Genomic DNA, 17,520 nt, shown 5'->3' with positions numbered 1-17,520 from the left:
GGGTGAATACAAAAGATTGTGTCAGCTTGGGATAGTTAATCATGAGGATAATATGTGTGTACTATGTAATAAGGATGTGGAATATGTTTATTACTTGTTTCTTGGATGTGAATTTACTTGGCAAGTGTGATGCGCATGATTATCTCATTTTGACAGGTAATGGTCTTTTTCCGGTACATTGAAGGAACATTTTTAAAGTTGGACAGGTACAACTTTTAGGAGGAGGAGCGCAAGATATGGTTCATATGTTTCTTTACGATAGTTTAAAATCGAAAAAGAAAAAGATTGAAAAAATCATTAACATATCTAGTCTTAGTTATCAGGAGTAGAAGTGTGAGGATCTCTTTTGTTGTTGATGACAATATCAAAAAAAATAACAGAATATATTATTGCTTGGTAAGTTGCTAAGTGATTACAATTATTGTTAGTCTATTATTATTTTTTTGTTTTTTTGCTCTATTTTTATGTTGAATTCTTTTATTTTAAAAAAAATAAACCAAATTAAACTGAATCTAAAATGAACCGAGTCACAAACTTTTGTCTAGTAACCAATCCACTATCACCCCTAGTTTTAAGCAATAATATTTGTTGCTGTATATATAGATAGCTTAAGAAAAGCAGCACATGCCATTGGACTAGCAAACGAGATTTTTTAGGATACTGTAGTAAATTAAAGTTACATGATTTTCCTGTGGGAATAGTCTTTGAATGGAGATCCTATTTCCCTAAGCGGCTTTAGGAAGAATTTGATGAATTTAATTTTCTATGGACAAAATAAAAGAGGTGGTCTTGGTCAATAAATGTTTTGATGAGTCATAGCTTTAAATGTGTCTCTTATAAAAGAATACATTGAACCCATTCCCCCACTTAATAGCATGGATACAGGCATACAGCTTTATATGTTTTTTTAAGTAAATAGTGAAATTAATTTTTGAAAGATTATTATTTTTTAAATTAATTTTAAAAAATTTTTTTAATTAAATTTGTTTTTTAAAAATTTTAAATTATTTGTTAGTTTTTTTTATCACTTCCATATTACTAAAAGCGTCAGAATTTGTTGATGTAGTACGTTAAGTAATGTCAAAACACATAATTAATAGTCCTAATTAACTATTAACCTAATTAGTTTATGAAATGAGATCAAATCAATACTAAATTAAAAAATTTCAATGTCTTAAATTCTCCTTTCATCAATTAGATTTTAATTTGATCTAATTTTATAAATTTATTATGTTAATAGTCAAGTAAGACTCTTAGATGTGTGTTCATCACTTAATGTGCTATACATATTAACAAATTTTGACACTATCAACAAAAAAAGTGACAGAAAGATTAACATGACTAATTTAAAATCTTTAAAGGATAAATTTGATTAAAAAAAATTTTTGAGAATCAATTTAGAGAACGAGTGATCTTTCAGGTACAAATTTGACCATTTATTCCGTTTTTTTTATGGTATTATTTTTCAATCTGACAAGTTAAGAACTAATTTGGTGTGGATCTAAATTTCATTTAAGAATTTGTCACTGATCAATAAATTATTACATATATAAGATAAAATTTGAACCTCTATCACTTATTTAAATAGACGAATAAATTTATTCTCGACCAACTCAAGTTGATTATAGCTTTATATGTTTTATTAGGATGATTTTCTGCCTCATCCACAACCATTATATATATATTCTAGAGATATTATTTATTCGGTCTGATCTCCTAATAAATTCTTCTAAAATTTATATATCCTTTTTAATTATTAAACAAAAAATGGTTAGTACCCTTAAAATTTTAAGATTTTAAATATCTATTTTTCCATTCTATTTAGTATTTGAAATGCTTAATATAATTTAGGAATTTTTTAAAATTTCATATCATCGTTATGTTATGTTATAGGACAAAAGCAGCAGATTCTACGGGTTAATTTTAGGAGAATGCCACATGCATGGGATCGGAGGATTGAAATGCATTGAACAAATCCTTGGTGTGTGTTGTTTGAATTTTAGGTTAAGAATTTAGGTTTGAGTGGCATTGTTTTTTACCTTCAGTTTAGTAGTGAAATGAAAATAATTATATACGCCATTAGTTAATTAAATATGAAGGTTTACCTAATTAATATAATATTAATCAAGTGGTGGTGATTGAATTATGTGTGTTCACAACCATTATTCGTGCAACACAATATATAACTTATTATGAGTTGTAAGTTGTAACCTACATTTAGCTAGGCAACTTGTATCACCACTGTTCATAGTGAATATTTTGTGTATTAATATAATGTATGTTCATGATTCATGCATATGCATCCAAGATATTGAATTTTGTATCCGTTTACAGTATTTTATTATTATAAGAATTTAAATTAAATTTATATAGATTATCTATTAAATAATCAGAGCATATATTATTTGAATTACGAAAGAGATTGACTTTATTGTTTTTGAAGGAACAAAAATAATTTGATTGGGGAGAAAAACGAAACATGCCTTATAAGGGTGTGGATACCTCTCTAGCATGACGCGTTTTGACGAGTGAGTGTAGAGGCTTCGGCTATCATCCCTATCGTTAAAGGAAAAACCGTGAGGCCTTGTGTGCCAAAACGGACAATATCGTGCTAGCGGGTGGTCTGGGCTGTTACAGATGGTATCAGAGCCGGAGCCCGGATCGATGTACCATCGAGGGCACTAGGCTCCCTTAGTGTGGTGGATTGTAAGGTCCCACATCGGTTGGGGAGGGGAACGAAGCATGCCTTATAAGGGTGTGGATACCTCTCCCTAGCATGACGCGTTTTGACAAGTGAGTGTGGGGGCTTCGACTATCATCCTTATCGTCAAAGGCAAAACCGTGAGGCCTTGTGTGCCAAAGCGGACAATATCGTGCTAGCGGGTGGTCTGGGCTGTTACAGATATTATGGTATCAGAACATTCGTTCCTGTAGAGCCTGAGAAATGGACTGACTATACTTCAGTTGCATACTCTGAGCGTCTGTCATGCAATAGTCTTGTCGAATGACGAGAATTAGAGCTTTATGCACATGACGATCTATTGATTAACGTTGTTAGTCTTGCATTGCATAATTCTTGGTATTAAGTTTGGCCGGCTTAATACTAGTGAATTATGTATATGAAAGCACTAATGGGTTATTATAGATGATATACGAGTTTTGGGTAAAGCGAATCGCGGGTTTTAGGAACGTTCGAAACTATTTCTCGAGGCTATTCAGTTGTGTGTTTTGAATTTTGGTCGAGTCGACCTGTTCTTTCATATCCTAACTTGAAGATTCTTGTTTGCTAATCTTTTTGAAAAGTAATTTGATTTTTCAACTCTATTCCTCTATTCATATGTAATCTGGTTCGATCTTAATTGCATATGCTTCTTTGCAATCCTTGTTGCATCTATCCTTCTCTGTTTGAGTTCTTCCTGATTCATGTGTTCTTTGATATACCTTTGAACTGTCTTAATGCGCTGTGCCTTTAAACTCTGGATTTTGAACCCATTCTTAGAGAAATTGTTGATTCAGTGTTTCTCTTATTTGACAGTGATTACAGCCAATTTTGAGATTTTTATAAAAATTGCTGTTGATTAGATATACTTATCTATATATGAAACTTTGAAGATTACTTATACAGTTTAACAACTATTTATTTCTAATACCTCGCATGTACTTTTACTGGTTTACGGGACTGCATTTACTTAAAATACAGTTTGACTTTCTAGTAATTTTACTATAGTTCCAATGGACATCTTTATTTGATTATGTATTTGGGTATTTTCTAAAATTCTGAAAAGAAAAAATTTTTCGTTTTTATTCCGATTGATTTTCGTTGATAAACCTTACCCAATTTATTTTTGGCTTGAGTTTGGTCTAGCATACTACATTGTTTATGCCATTGTTGTTCTTTTGAAAATGTTGGACTCATAGCTTTCTTCTTATGAGCGGACTCGTTCCTTATTAAGCTTTTATCTCTATGGATGTCATATTTGATTCTGTTTTAATTATCCCTCTACCTCTTGTGAGCACTACAACCAATCTCGGTATTCCTTCTCTAGTGAATCTCATGCCTAGTGGATCTTGTTTGAACTCCCTTGATTCAGGGTCCTTTCTTGTATGGCTTGACTCTTTTTTAATAAATCCTAATATTCTTGAATATCCTTTTAAGATGGTGATTTCAAGTATACTTTTGGAGTCTTGTTTCAAACTTTGTTTGAAGAAGTTTTGAATTCTCCTTGAAGAAATTTAAACAAAAACTTATTTTTTGTTGCTTGATTGAGATTGAAACCGTTGTTCAATCTTGACAAAGTTGATTTAAAGTTGGCATGCGCTATTTTAAAATGAAGTTTTGAAAAGCTTCCTTTTTTAGTGGAAACCTGTTCGTTTGTGACGCACCACTTATTTCCTTTACCAATTTATAAGCAAATTTTTACCTCGGATTTTCTCTTCCAAATAGAGTTTAACTTTCTCTTTCGTCCTTGCCATAATTTTTATACACGCTTGTTTGAATATGGACTTTGGAAATTTTTGAACAAGCATTTGATTTCTCTTCCGAGTTTTATGATTGCTTTTGGTTAGGTTGTGTACCTAACTATCTTTCTAAAATACTTAGGGAAATATTTTATTTCTTAGCCAAACCGGTATGCATTTTGTTTTTACAATTCTACATAATCTACTTCAACATGAACTTGTATTAAAGCAAAGCCACGTTTATGCTCTTGTTACTCTCTTGAAGAATGTTTGTTACTTAACTTTTCCTTTAGACTGCGAAGTAATTTTTCGCAAGTTTTCGATTCTTTTATGAACAACGTATTCGAAAGTATTTTTAATCGTGCTCTTGAGTTCTGTAAGCTTTGTCTTAGGTTTGAGATATTCCTTTCTGTAAACCTCATACTTATTCAACTCAGCTTGAATTTGTTCAAACTAATGCGCTGATTTTCTTCTTATTGATCCTATTGAATTTCTTTGATCCAAGGGTTATCTTTGAAGTTGTCAATTGAATTTTTTCTAGCAAACTTCATTGCTTGAGCATCCTTGTTTATCTGGAAATGGATACACTCTCTTAAATCTATGAGTATTACCCTTGACAATTGTCTCTCCGTTCTAAATCTTGTATCCTTCTGAGTAGACTCGAGAATTGTTTTGATGTCATGTGCGATCTATAGATGTAGCAATGCGATGCGTTAGTCCTTTAAGACATGATATATGTATATGGAAGGTGAAGTGGTAGGTGTACCACGTTATGAGTTGTGGGTGTTTAGTTCCTTACCAACGGGTTTGCGGGAGTTAGGCTTATGACCGGATACGGGGAGTTTAAAGGGATTGATGAAGTTGGGAAGTCGAAGCGTTGAGGTTGGTACGAGATTAGTGTGTGGGTGTTAAGTACGTCGTTATAACCTCATCCCGTTTTATAGCCTTCGATGCCTTGCTTTACTATCATATGTTTGAACTATGTCATCTTTTGCATTGAGCCTATCTTGTAACGTTTGCCTTGCAATCACACTCCTACTTTTGTATCTTTATGCCTACGACAACCCAAGTATTTGAAAACCGTATATATATATTTATATGTTGAGATGTTTTTGCTTCTTCCTTAAATGTGTTCAAGGGTGAACTGTTATGAAATTTCTTTCGTTTTGTATCAATTTTCGAGGACGAAATTTTTTATAAGGTGAGTAGAATATAAGAGTCAGAACTTTTGAAAAAAGGCTATCATGAGCTAATTTCAAATTCAGTATTTTTGTAACTTTAATTTCAGAAATTCTTTATTAAAGAAAACTAAAGCAAGTTTCGATTAATCGAATTTGAAATAAATTAAGATTATTATCCAATTTTACAATTATTGGATTATTTTCTATATTCAAATTATAAAGTTGGTAGTTGTAAAATAATAAGGATTTTTATATAATTTGGACTAAACAATTAATATATTGATACTACTGTTTTGGAAAAATAAAGGATTTAATTATATTACTTCTAATTATTTGATTTGGACATTTTATTGAAAATAATTTGTAAAATTGATGAGCAAATAGTATTTTTCTACATATAATTAGTGTTGGATTTAATTTGGGTTTCAATTACTATATTATTCCCAATTTCGTGTGAAATTACTAAATTACCCCGAACCCTAATTTTTAAAATAATGGAACCCTAATTCTCAAAACCCAGCAGCCGCCACCCTTTCTTCTTCCCTTCGGCAAGCTTGCAACACAACTGCGCAGCCCTATACTAACACACACACATGGTTCCTGAACCAAGGGAAAAGAGAGAAATGGAAGAGAGAAGGGAGGAAGGGGGCTGTCCGCTGCCGCCACTGGGTTTCGCCACCGCCGCCGATGCTGCTGAAGTAAGGAGACGCCGAGCTGCTACACGTGGGGAGCTGTTTTGCCGCCGCGCCCTGCCCAGTTGAGGCCGCCGCTGCTGTTCGCGGGGTCACCTCCGTCACAGATCGGAACTGAGGCGAGAGAGGAAGAGTCTGACGGGAGGGCATGCGCGCGAGGAGGGAGGAAGGCTTCGTGAGGAGCGTCACGCCGCCGCCGCTGTCCATGCCTTCGCCATCGCCGTTCCATCTCAACCCGGCGTCGCTGTTGTGCCCTGGTGCCATTAATGGAGGACGCCGCCGTCACCTGAGAAGAACCCGACGGGAGAGAGAGAAGAAAAGCCACCCGTGGCGCTGCCAGAGCTTCCATTGCCGTCAGAAGCTGCCGCCGTCCAACCAGCTGCTGTAGTGGTTATCGCTCGTCGTGAACGGCTACCGGAGAAGTTGTTGTGGCCGCCGGAACCACACCGGAGCTTCTGGCCGTTTCTGCTGCTTGAGACCCTGCTACCGTCGCCAGAAAATTTTGCCGGTAAGGGTTTTAATTGAGATTTCTGTCTTTTTGGATTTTGAGAAGGTTTTGATGTTGCATGGTTATTATAGTTGACCCACCGGAGCTTCTGGCCACTACCGGAGCTGTTGCCGGGTCGGTTCGGAAACGCAGCTGCCTCATTGTGTTAATTCGGTAAGTAATTATGTTTTGAAAGCCCTGTGTTAATGTCTCGTACGTGTACTAAAGCCTTTATGATATTAATATTCTTAGGATTTAGTAACTGAGGTTGCTTGTTGTAATTTAGAGCTGTTTATGCTGCCGCAAAAATGTGTGGGGCTGTGCTTTGAAGCTGCCATTGAGTTTGGGTCGAGGTGAATAAATTTCTGAGAGGCGTTTGGACTATAGTTTCAACGTGTCAAGGTAGGGGCGCTTTCCGAAAACTATATTTTTATATATTGGAATTATTACATATGGATACTAATGTAAGACAATGTGTATTTAGTGATTGTATCAGCCTTATGTATTGTTTGATTGTCTCGAATGATTATGAATGTTGTTTGGCTGGATCGTTGTGCGGTTTTGTGAAATGGAATGCTTTTCAAGTTGATTCTTTTAAAGATTTGAGATCAAGTTTAATCCGTTGAGAATTGATTTGAGTTAATTTTCTTGAGAATATGAAAAATAGAATACACTTTTGGATTCAGCCTGGTTTAATTTAATTGACTTGGTTTTGATAAATGAATTATTGCTGAATTGTTTCTTTAAAGCTTTGGAAATGAGTTTAATCGGCTAATAATGAATTGATTTTGAAACGGTTTCCTTAAAATATGAAAATGAGGTTACTGTTGGATTTAGCTTACTTTTGAACTGATTTTGGATTTGGACTGTTGAAAAGGATTGTGGAACGGTTTAGTTGGGACCCGGACCGGGTGGCAAAGTCCAAGTTTTAGGGGAAGTGCTATCAAAATTTCTATAAAAATCCTAGACTTTGTTTGAAAAGTTATTTAGAAAGGTTTGGATTCGAGAAATTGTATTATTTGATTTATTAAGAAAATATCTATGTTTTCGAGCTTAATTTATTTAAGTAAACTATGTCTTGAGTTCGATTTATTTAGAAAAGAATGATTTTTTCATTTTGAATCACTGAAAGAAAGTATTATGTTCTAATATTGATCTTTATCATCAAAAGGACTGATGCCTTTAATTAGGCTTAAGGATTTTCGTCTAGAGAAACTTTCCATATTTTTAAAGGAAATTGGACTTTTGACTGAACAACTGCATTTGTAACATTTTGGAAGGAGTTAGGAAATTGGTTTTAAGGAGGAACCTGAAAGTAGTTTTGATTTAGATAGATTGACTCCGTTTCAAGTGAATTGATTTTTGGATTGGATTGGAACTTGTGAATTTATATGACTCGGGTTCATAATAAATTCAGCCTTTATTTACTTGAACCAAGAATTTATGATTTTAAGAGTTTCAATGAATTTTAAGTGAATTTGAGGAAATGAGTTATGTTATTCTCCCCTAAAGACTTGAGACTCTGTCGAGAAAATTTTGTTATAAAATCCCGTTGTTGGATGGATGATTGTGAATATTTCAAAATAAATCTTTAACTTGCCATGGTTATGGAAGTTTTGGAAAGAGGATGCCGAGAGTGGCATTATTTTTAAAAAGGGAACTCACTTTGAGTAAAAGTGGCTTATGAGCCTGAGATGATTTGAGAAATGAGATCTTCAAAGCCAAGGCTGAAAATAGATGAAATTTGGTTTCAGAGTAAATTGAATTGAGAAAAAGTGATTTATGACTTGAAAATATGATTTTATGAATTTGATGATGTTGGATGGTGGAAATGCTATTTTGTTATGAGCCAGAATGGCTGTTTATGATTATGAATTTTGGCTGGTTCTGGATTGAACTATGAGTCGGATGGCTGACTATGAGTCATGAATTTAAGCTGGATGGCTGAAATGAATGCTGATTTATGGCTGAGAATAAATACATATATGCTGAGATATTGATATTGTGATTTTGCACTTCCACTTATCTGAGATACGAATTTCCTTGGGTGAAAGCAGTGGCTAGCCACCACGTGCTCCAGGTGGAGATTTGATACTCTGCTGACCTTATGTCGTAAGTGTGGACGGGCATTGTGAAAGTCCCAGATGAGCTCGCCCCCGTGAATATACACCAGTGAGGGTGTTGGATATGTGATAAATCCCTATTTTATTATTCATCTTGTGCTCAAATTGAGTGTTTTTATCAATTCTTCACCCACTTATTCATATGAATTGCATGGTTTTACTTTTCCTTCATTATTATGTGATAAGTGTGAAAACATGTTTCCTATGCTTTAAAAGTATTAATTTTAATTATCATTTATTACCATTCGATACCGTGATTTGTGTGTCAAGTATCTTCAGGTCTCATAAGGCAAGAATGGCTTAGAGGACAGAAAGAAAACATACAAAAATAGAAGGAAAGCAAAAAAAATGGAGTTTTTAAGAAAAGGGCAGCGACGCGGACGCATGCATGACGCGGACGCGTGCCTAGCGAGAAATGGCATCGACGCGAACGCGTGACTGACGCGGACGCGCCTTGAGCAGAACGCAAACGACGTGGATGCGTGACCAACGCGTACGCGTGACAAGAAAGAACTCCAAACCACGCGAACACGTGACCCACGCGAACGCGTGACAGACGCCACGTACAGGAATCTGCAGAAAATGCCCCCAGCGATTTCTGGACCCTTTTTCGGCCCAATTTCAAATCTAGAAATACAGAATATAAGTCAGAGAATTGAGGAATCAAAGAAAAAGGGAGAGTCAACTCATACAACATTGATAATACATAATTTGAGGATTAGATGTAGTTTTAGAGAGAGAGGCTTTCTCCTCTCTCTCAAGTTTAGGATTAGGATTTCAACTTCTTCTCAGGTTCAATATTCTTTTAATTTATTTTCTACTTCTATTTATTTCATTACTTTAATTGTTATTTATCTTTTCAATTTGGCTTATGAACCATTCATGTTAGGATTTTCTTAATTAATATAAATTGAGGTATTTCAGATATAAGATCGTTTTATTCTATTTATGTTATTAATGTTTTCGATTTATCCAAATTATTTTCATTTGAGTATATTTTCTTCCCTTTTGGTTTTGGTTGATTAATTGGTAACACTTGAGTTATCAAACTCAGCAGTTGATTGGAAATTAGGATTGCGGATTGATTTGGATTCTTCTAAATCTAGTCTTTCCATAGGAGTTGACTAGGACTTGAGGGATCAAATTAATTAGTCCACTTGACTTTCCTCTATTTAGTAAGGGTTAACTAAGTGGGAGCAAAATCTAATTCTCATCACACCTGATAAGGATAACTAGGATAGGATTCCCAGTTCTTATACCTTGCCAAGAGATTTTATTATTATCAATCTATTTTCCTTGTCATTTAAATTATTTGCCCCTTATTTTCAAAAACCCAAAAATACGCTTTTACTCATAACCAATAATAAATCATACTGCCCTGCAATTCCTTGAGAAGACGACCCGAGGTTTAAATACTTCGGTTTATTATTTTTATTGGGTTTGCTTAAATGACAAACAAATTTTTTGTATGAAAAGATTATTGCTTGGTTTAGAAACTATACTTACAATGAGAATTTATTGTGAATTCTAAACCATCAATCTTCCGATTGTCAATATGTAATATGATTATGATCACGATGATGATCGAGAATAACTCGAGTTGGGGATGCACGACAGAGGGACAGTCCAATGGTTAGCTACCAGGACTTGTCGGGTTGGCTATATAACCGACAGATGATATCATCAGCCACTAGGATAGGCACGCATCATATGCATCTATGTGACATTGTTTGGGTGTGCATATTATTCTTGGTTTGCCTTTGTGACTACTTGTGATTAACTGCTAATTGTTCTACTTGCAATAACTGTTTGTTTGTGCTTGAATCTTCCTAATTATGTTTGCGACTGAGACTCTGTTGGACTATGGTGATTGGTTGTTGGTTGGATTGTTTGGGCCTATAGGGCCATGGTTGAAATGAGATGGACCGATGGTTGGTTTCGATTTTGTGTTTCTGATTTGGAAAAGTATGAAATGCTAATTTGGTTCAGCATAGATAAACCTTTTTAAAAGGCTTTTGAGTTTTTGAGAATTGAACAGTTCCTCTTTCAGAAAAGATTTTTGACTTTACTTTTATTGTAAACCGTTGTTTTTGAAAAGATGCATAAGACGGTTATTAATCACTGGTACGGTTTACCTTCACGTATCCTATCACAGTAATTCCCAAAAATTCTCTACTGAGAACCCTTTCGAGGATGATGTTCTCACCCCCCCTATAATTTTCCCATTTCAGGATATGGATGCGGAAGTCACGAAGAGTTTATCTATTCATTGTTGTGATGTTTTGTATTGCTATAGTTATTGTTTATTGTTCCCTCGCCTTCATCTATATGTATTCTGTAAGAGGGATAGGAATTGTTTTGGCTAATGCTTGTAAAACTATATATATATGTGAACCAACACTAGAAAACTATCCTCACCAGCCATCTGACCCCTCTATTGAGAGCAACTCACGTACACCTCATATATATAGAGCTATGCCTCACAGTAATTCGAATCAAGTCCATTCGCACTATATATACGTAATTCGAATTAAATCAATTCGAATTACTTTGAATTACCAAATGAGAGTAATTCGAATCAATTCGATTCGAACTCCCCTAAGCCACGTCCTCTAAGTAATTCGAATTAATATAATTCGAACCATGCATGCATAATTCGATGCTAGTTGATTCGAACTACGTGCGAATTGTGCTTGGGAGTAATTCGAAGTGTATCAATTCGAATTATGTGTAAGTCTAATTCGAATTCTATTGATTCGAATTATATAATATTGTGTTCTAGTGGATTGATGTCTCAGATTTTCATTTGGCGGATTTGGGTAAAAATGATGTCCCCTTGGCTCATTTGGGTGTATATATATATATATATGTATATATATGTATGTATGTATGTATGTATGTATGTATGTACTCCGTGTGAGTCCTGTAAGTTTTATTGTATGTATGGATGTACGTTACATAACAAAAGTATTTTTGGATCGGTATTGCGGTTTAAAATTTTAAACAGGCTCATATTTTAGTATTTAATAGTATAAGAGTCGTTGTAATGTCTGAAGTATCAGAGTTGTGCAGCTGGAAGCGTGAGCTTTGGTAGTTAGGGTGTTACATTATGGTATCAGAGCCGAAGCCCGGATCGATGTGCCAGCGAGGGCGTTGGGCTCCCTTAAGGGGGTGGATTGCAAGGTCCTACATCGATTGGGGAGGAGAACGAAGCATGCCTTATAAGGGTGTGGATACCTCTCCCTAGCATGACGCATTTTTACGAGTGAGTGTGGGGACTTCAGCTATCATCCCTATCGTCAAAGACAAAACCGTGAGGCCTTGTGTGCCAAAGAGGACAATATCGTGCTAGCGGGTGGTCTAGGCTGTTTCAGATGGTATCAAAGCTGGAGCCCAGATCGATGTGCCAGCGAGGGCGCTGTGCTCCTTAGGGGGTGGATTGTAAGGTCCCACATTGGTTGGAGAAGGGAACGAAGCATGCCTTATAAGGGTGTGGATACCTCTCCCTAGCATGACGCATTTTGACAAGTGAGTGTGGGGGGGCTTCGCCTATCATCTCTATCGTCAAAGGCAAAACCGTGAGACCTTGTATGCCACAGCGGACAATATCGTGCTAGCGGGTGGTCTGGGCTATTACAGATGGTATCAGAGCCGGAGCCCGGATCGATGTCACAGCGAGGGCGCTGGGCTCCTTTAGAGGGGTGGATTGTAAGGTCCCACATTAGTTGGGGAGGGGAGCGAAGCATGCCTTATAAGGATGTGGATACCTCTCCCTAGCATGACGCGTTTTGACGAGTGAGTGTTGGGGTTTTCGGCTATCATCCCTATTGTCAAAGGTAAAATCATGAGGCCTTGTGTGCCAAAGCGGACAATATCGTGCTAGGGGGTGGTCTGGACTGTTACATATGTCACATAGATATATCTTTTAACATCATTTGGCAGTCGACTCCACAGACAATCCTGCATAATAACACTTACATGAGTAGTAGCATCAGAATCTACCCATGAAATATCAACATGTGCATAACTTAAACTAGTAGAACAAATAAAAGTAAGAATTATATCCTTCTTTGTACGCCAGGTGGCATATTTGGTACAATTCTTCTTCATGTGTCCCACCTTCTTATAGAAGAAACAGGTGAAACTTGATCCTGTTTCTTAGTCTTTTTCTGCTGAAAAGGCGCATCAGCTGTAGTATCACACTTTCTTTTATACTGAGAAGATGAAACCATATGAGCACTTTCAGTCTTATCTCATTGTAGTCTCTCTTCTTCTAGCTTGTACACAGTAAAATATAAGCTCATTTAGGGACCAAGTGTACTTCAGAGTGTAATAAATACTTTGAATTGCCTAAATTATGCAGGAAGAGAGATCAAAATGAAATACACGAGTAAATCCTCAGACAACTCTAACTTTAGTGCTTTTAATTTAGAAGCAAAATGAGATATTTTCATAATATACTCCCTTATGTTCCTTTTACCTTTATACTTCATGTAGACAAGTTTGCTCAAAAGGTTATTTGCCTCCGCCTTTTTATTCTTAGTAAAGAATTTTTCAATATTTTTCAGAAATTTTTGACATCTTTATCCTCAGTAATTGAGCCCCAAAACACTTCAAGAATTGAGCATTTCATAATCATAATGCTCATTCGATTGGATCTCTCCCACTTTTCTATTTTAATCTCGTAGAAATTTTTTGGAGTGGAAGTAGATTTCTTCTCTCGAAGAGCTATATCCAGATCCGTACAATCGAGAACAATCTGTACGGTGTCCTTTCAAACCTTAAAATTTGTACCATTCAACATAGGAATACTACTAATTTGTGTAGAAATATTAGTAGCTGAAGCTATAGTAACTGAATTATAACAAAAAATATGCAACAAATATTAGTTAAAATAATGAAAAAAATTCATATTGAGATATCTAGAACAACATTAATTTTTAATTTTTGGACAGAAAAATTAACTGTAAGTGATAATCTCATTGTAGTAATTAAGTATTGTCAAAAATTTTTGTCACACATTAAGCCTTCCTTTGGACCGACTAAATGTGCACATAAAAACTTAAACTTTGCAACCTATTTATTACCACATATATTTTTTATTAATTGGCCAAAATAATAACTTTTCTTTGGACCGATTTTTGACCGTATAATTGATAGAAAATAAACAAAAATGTGCAATACTTATTATTTGGTCAAACAATAAACTTCTTTTGGGGAGATTATTGTTCGGATAAATAATGAACATCAATTTATTCTTAATTTTCTATTATTCAAATATTATTAATGTGTATATATAACTTGGCCAAATATAATTTTTTTGGATCGATTAATATTTGCATAAGTTACATACATAATAATCTTTATATTTCAAAAGGATAATCAAAATAAATTCAAAATATTAAAATTTAATAATACTCTATTAATATTTTAGAATAAATCAATTTATTACTTATTATATCAAAAACAATTCTACAAAACTAAATAAAATGAAAACGGTCTCATATAATATATACATATACCTTAAAAAAATATATAAGTGCGTTGATGATACATACAAGTATATATAAGTGCACGACAAAATATATATATATATAACTGCATTAGTCTTAAAAGAATTAAATTTTAGGACAAATGACCAAAATAAATCAATGAAAAGCTAAAATTACTAGATTACAACTTTTGGATATTGTATATGCGAATGTAATTTTTATAAATTTATAAAAATCGTGATAGAAGTCTCACAGTTTTTAAATGAACGTAAACTGTTAAAAGGGTCTTACGATTTATGTTGATATTGCAAATTACCAGAAACTACGATAGGAGTCTAGCGATTTCTGCATTATTAGGTTTGTGCATAAATCGCGATAGAAGTGTAGTAGTTTATGCTTTAGTATAAATATGCGACAGGGAGTCGTGGATTATTCACTTTGCACCATTTTAAAATTGCTAGAGAGAGAAGGTAACGGTTTAAAGAGAGTGACAGAGGAAAATTTGGTGAAAAAGACAAAGTTCTTAAGGCTTAGAAGATTTGGTCATTTGGATTTAGTTGGGCCTGGGACTATGGCAGACGAACGCAGCCTTTACCGACTCAACGGCGTGGCGCATGTCGCTGGTAGCATCAACAAAAGAGGTAAGTTTTGTTTCTTTTAGTTATTGAATTTCATATAACATAAAATGTAGTATTCGAGTGTAAAATTTGGAAAACATAATTTAAGATTGGCCAGTTTAGGATTTCTAAGTTAAGACGTAAAATTTAAAGGTAGGATCAAATGTTTAAGTAGAATAGTTATTTTCTAGTATTTGAGATATAAGGCTCAAATAGTACAGCTTGTAGGGTTATTGTTTAAGTATTGTATTTGAAAACTAAGATTTAAAATTTTAGCTTTTAAATATGTAAGTTTAAATTTTAATATTATAGTTTTAGTTGTTTAGTATTTAAAATTTAAAGATTAAATTTTTGAAATAGAACCTAATAGTTGTATTTTATATTCTTAAATTTTAAAATTATAAGTTTTGGAGTTTTGTGTAAAAAATTTAGGATTTAAATTTTAAAATTTTAAGTTTAGTATTTGATTATTTTAAATTAAAGATTTGAGTCTTAAATTTAAGTTTTATTATTTTAAATTTTATATTGTAGGACTTATGAATTTAAAAGTTGGACATTTATTAGTTGTTGTGTGATACATTTAGATATATTTTAAACTGATATGTAGAAATTTAGCAGTTTTATTTTTCCAACTTAATAAAATTAGGGTGAGGAATAATGGTAACTAAACTATATCTGAAATGTTAGTTAAGGTTGGATAGACATGACACTTGTAATGTTTGTTTCCATTTATAATTTATGGTTTAAACTTTCTAGTGATTTGGTTATTTTTCTCACATGCTACAGCCAAGTAGGTGTATTTATAGTGTTCGGAGGCAACAGAACATGCCATTGCATGACAGGATCATATCCTATTTGGAGAGGGCTGGTTTGTATCACCTGGCCAGGCTCAACACGAGGTGGTTTTGGTTGAATGAGTCCCTAGTCAGCGCATTCATTGAGAGGTGGCGTCTTGAGACACACACTTTTTATATGCCATTCGGGAAGTGCACTGTCACGCTGCAGGATATTGCATACCAGCTAGGGTTGTCCGTAGATGGCAAGGCTGTATCTGGGTGCTTTACAGATTTTCAAAAGCTGATGTATGATGGCAGACCCATTTGGGAATGGTGATCGAGCTGTTGGTGGTCGCTCGAAATCGAAGTGGCCAAACAAGTGTGAGGTCTGTTGTACCTTCTAACCTCCCAATTATCCTTATGCTAGCACTGTCGAAGTGTGATGTGAATCATCCACGTGCAACCGTTCTCGAACTCCTTGCATCTCTCATGATATTTTAGATGATCTGACTCTATCACTCGATACTCAACTCCACAACGGGTGCTATAATCCTTAACACTCAACATAACTTCCTCCTTAGTCAGAATCTTGTTGAACACCTTCTTCAACCACTTGGCCCTACACAAACCTACCTTTTGTAATATACTCATCTATAGCTTTGACAAAGTATTTGTTGACCGGATAAAAACACTCACCGATTCTTTATCAGTGAACTTAACACCGTGTCTTTTGCTTTTTTTAATTTTTCCAGAGTAATGGACTAGAACAAAAAAACTCTCCTCAGACCTCACTATCCTTTTGTGAAGTGAAAATGACCCTCTACAATCACACAACTCCCTCCTGGTTTGTATATATAGGCGTTTTTGGTGTAAGCATAAACCGCTGGACCCCTGTAGCAGTTTATGCATATTTACTCATTTACACAGAAATCGCTGGACCACTGTAGCAGTTTCTTGCCATTTGCAATATTGACGTAACCTGCAAGACTCCTGTAGCAGTTTACGTTTATTTGAAACCGTGGGACCCCTGTCACAATTTCTATAGATTCATAAAAGTTACATTCGCATATGCAATATCTAAAAGTTATAATCAAGTAATTTTGGCTCCCCATTGATTTATTTTAGTCATTTGCCCTAAATTTTATGTTCATACTTTAAGACCCAGAATTTTTTAAAAGGTTTATTATAAACTAATTTCAAATTCAATTATTTTTGTAGCTTTAATTTCAAAAATTTCTTTATTAAAGATAATTAAAACAAGTTTTGATTAATTGAATTTGAAATAAATTAAGATCCTTATTCAATTTTATAATTATTGAGTTATTTTCTACATTTAAAAAATTATAATGTTAGTAGTTATGAAATAATAAGAATTTTATATGATTTAATTTAAATAGTTGATATTCTTTATAATTCAATACTTTAAGTTTTAGAAATAAAGAAAATTAATCTTAATATCTTATAAATTCAATTAGAGAATTTGATTTTAAACCAATTAGTATTTTAATACAACAAATAATATTTTAAAATAATTTTGAAGATTAAAATTAGATTTCAAATTAACATTATATACTCTAATTTGATTAAAAATAACTAAAATCTAAATTAAATCCTAAATTGCTAAAACAAAACCATAAGCCTAATTTTTATAAACACTCACACTCACATCTCTCAGTTCACACGCACACACAGCT

General features: G+C 34.2%; 1 protein-coding gene across 1 annotated transcript in view; it reads left to right on the top strand.

The window, feature by feature from the left end:
• The window catches only part of LOC107625754 (probable 2-oxoglutarate-dependent dioxygenase At5g05600), a 26,066-nt gene continuing 11,944 nt past the window's right edge, over window positions 3,399-17,520 (top strand). The window contains exons 1-3 of the mRNA XM_016328460.2: window positions 3,399-3,403; window positions 13,670-13,675; window positions 15,065-15,074. The gene's annotated coding sequence lies outside the window, so the exon portion shown is untranslated. The remainder of the gene's footprint in view (window positions 3,404-13,669; window positions 13,676-15,064; window positions 15,075-17,520) is intronic.

The sequence above is a fragment of the Arachis ipaensis genome, chromosome B02 (genome assembly GCF_000816755.2).
Source record: "Arachis ipaensis cultivar K30076 chromosome B02, Araip1.1, whole genome shotgun sequence".
Taxonomy (NCBI): domain Eukaryota; kingdom Viridiplantae; phylum Streptophyta; class Magnoliopsida; order Fabales; family Fabaceae; genus Arachis; species Arachis ipaensis.
Note: the sequence above shows the minus strand (reverse complement) of the source record. Positions and strands in the feature narration are given on the sequence as shown.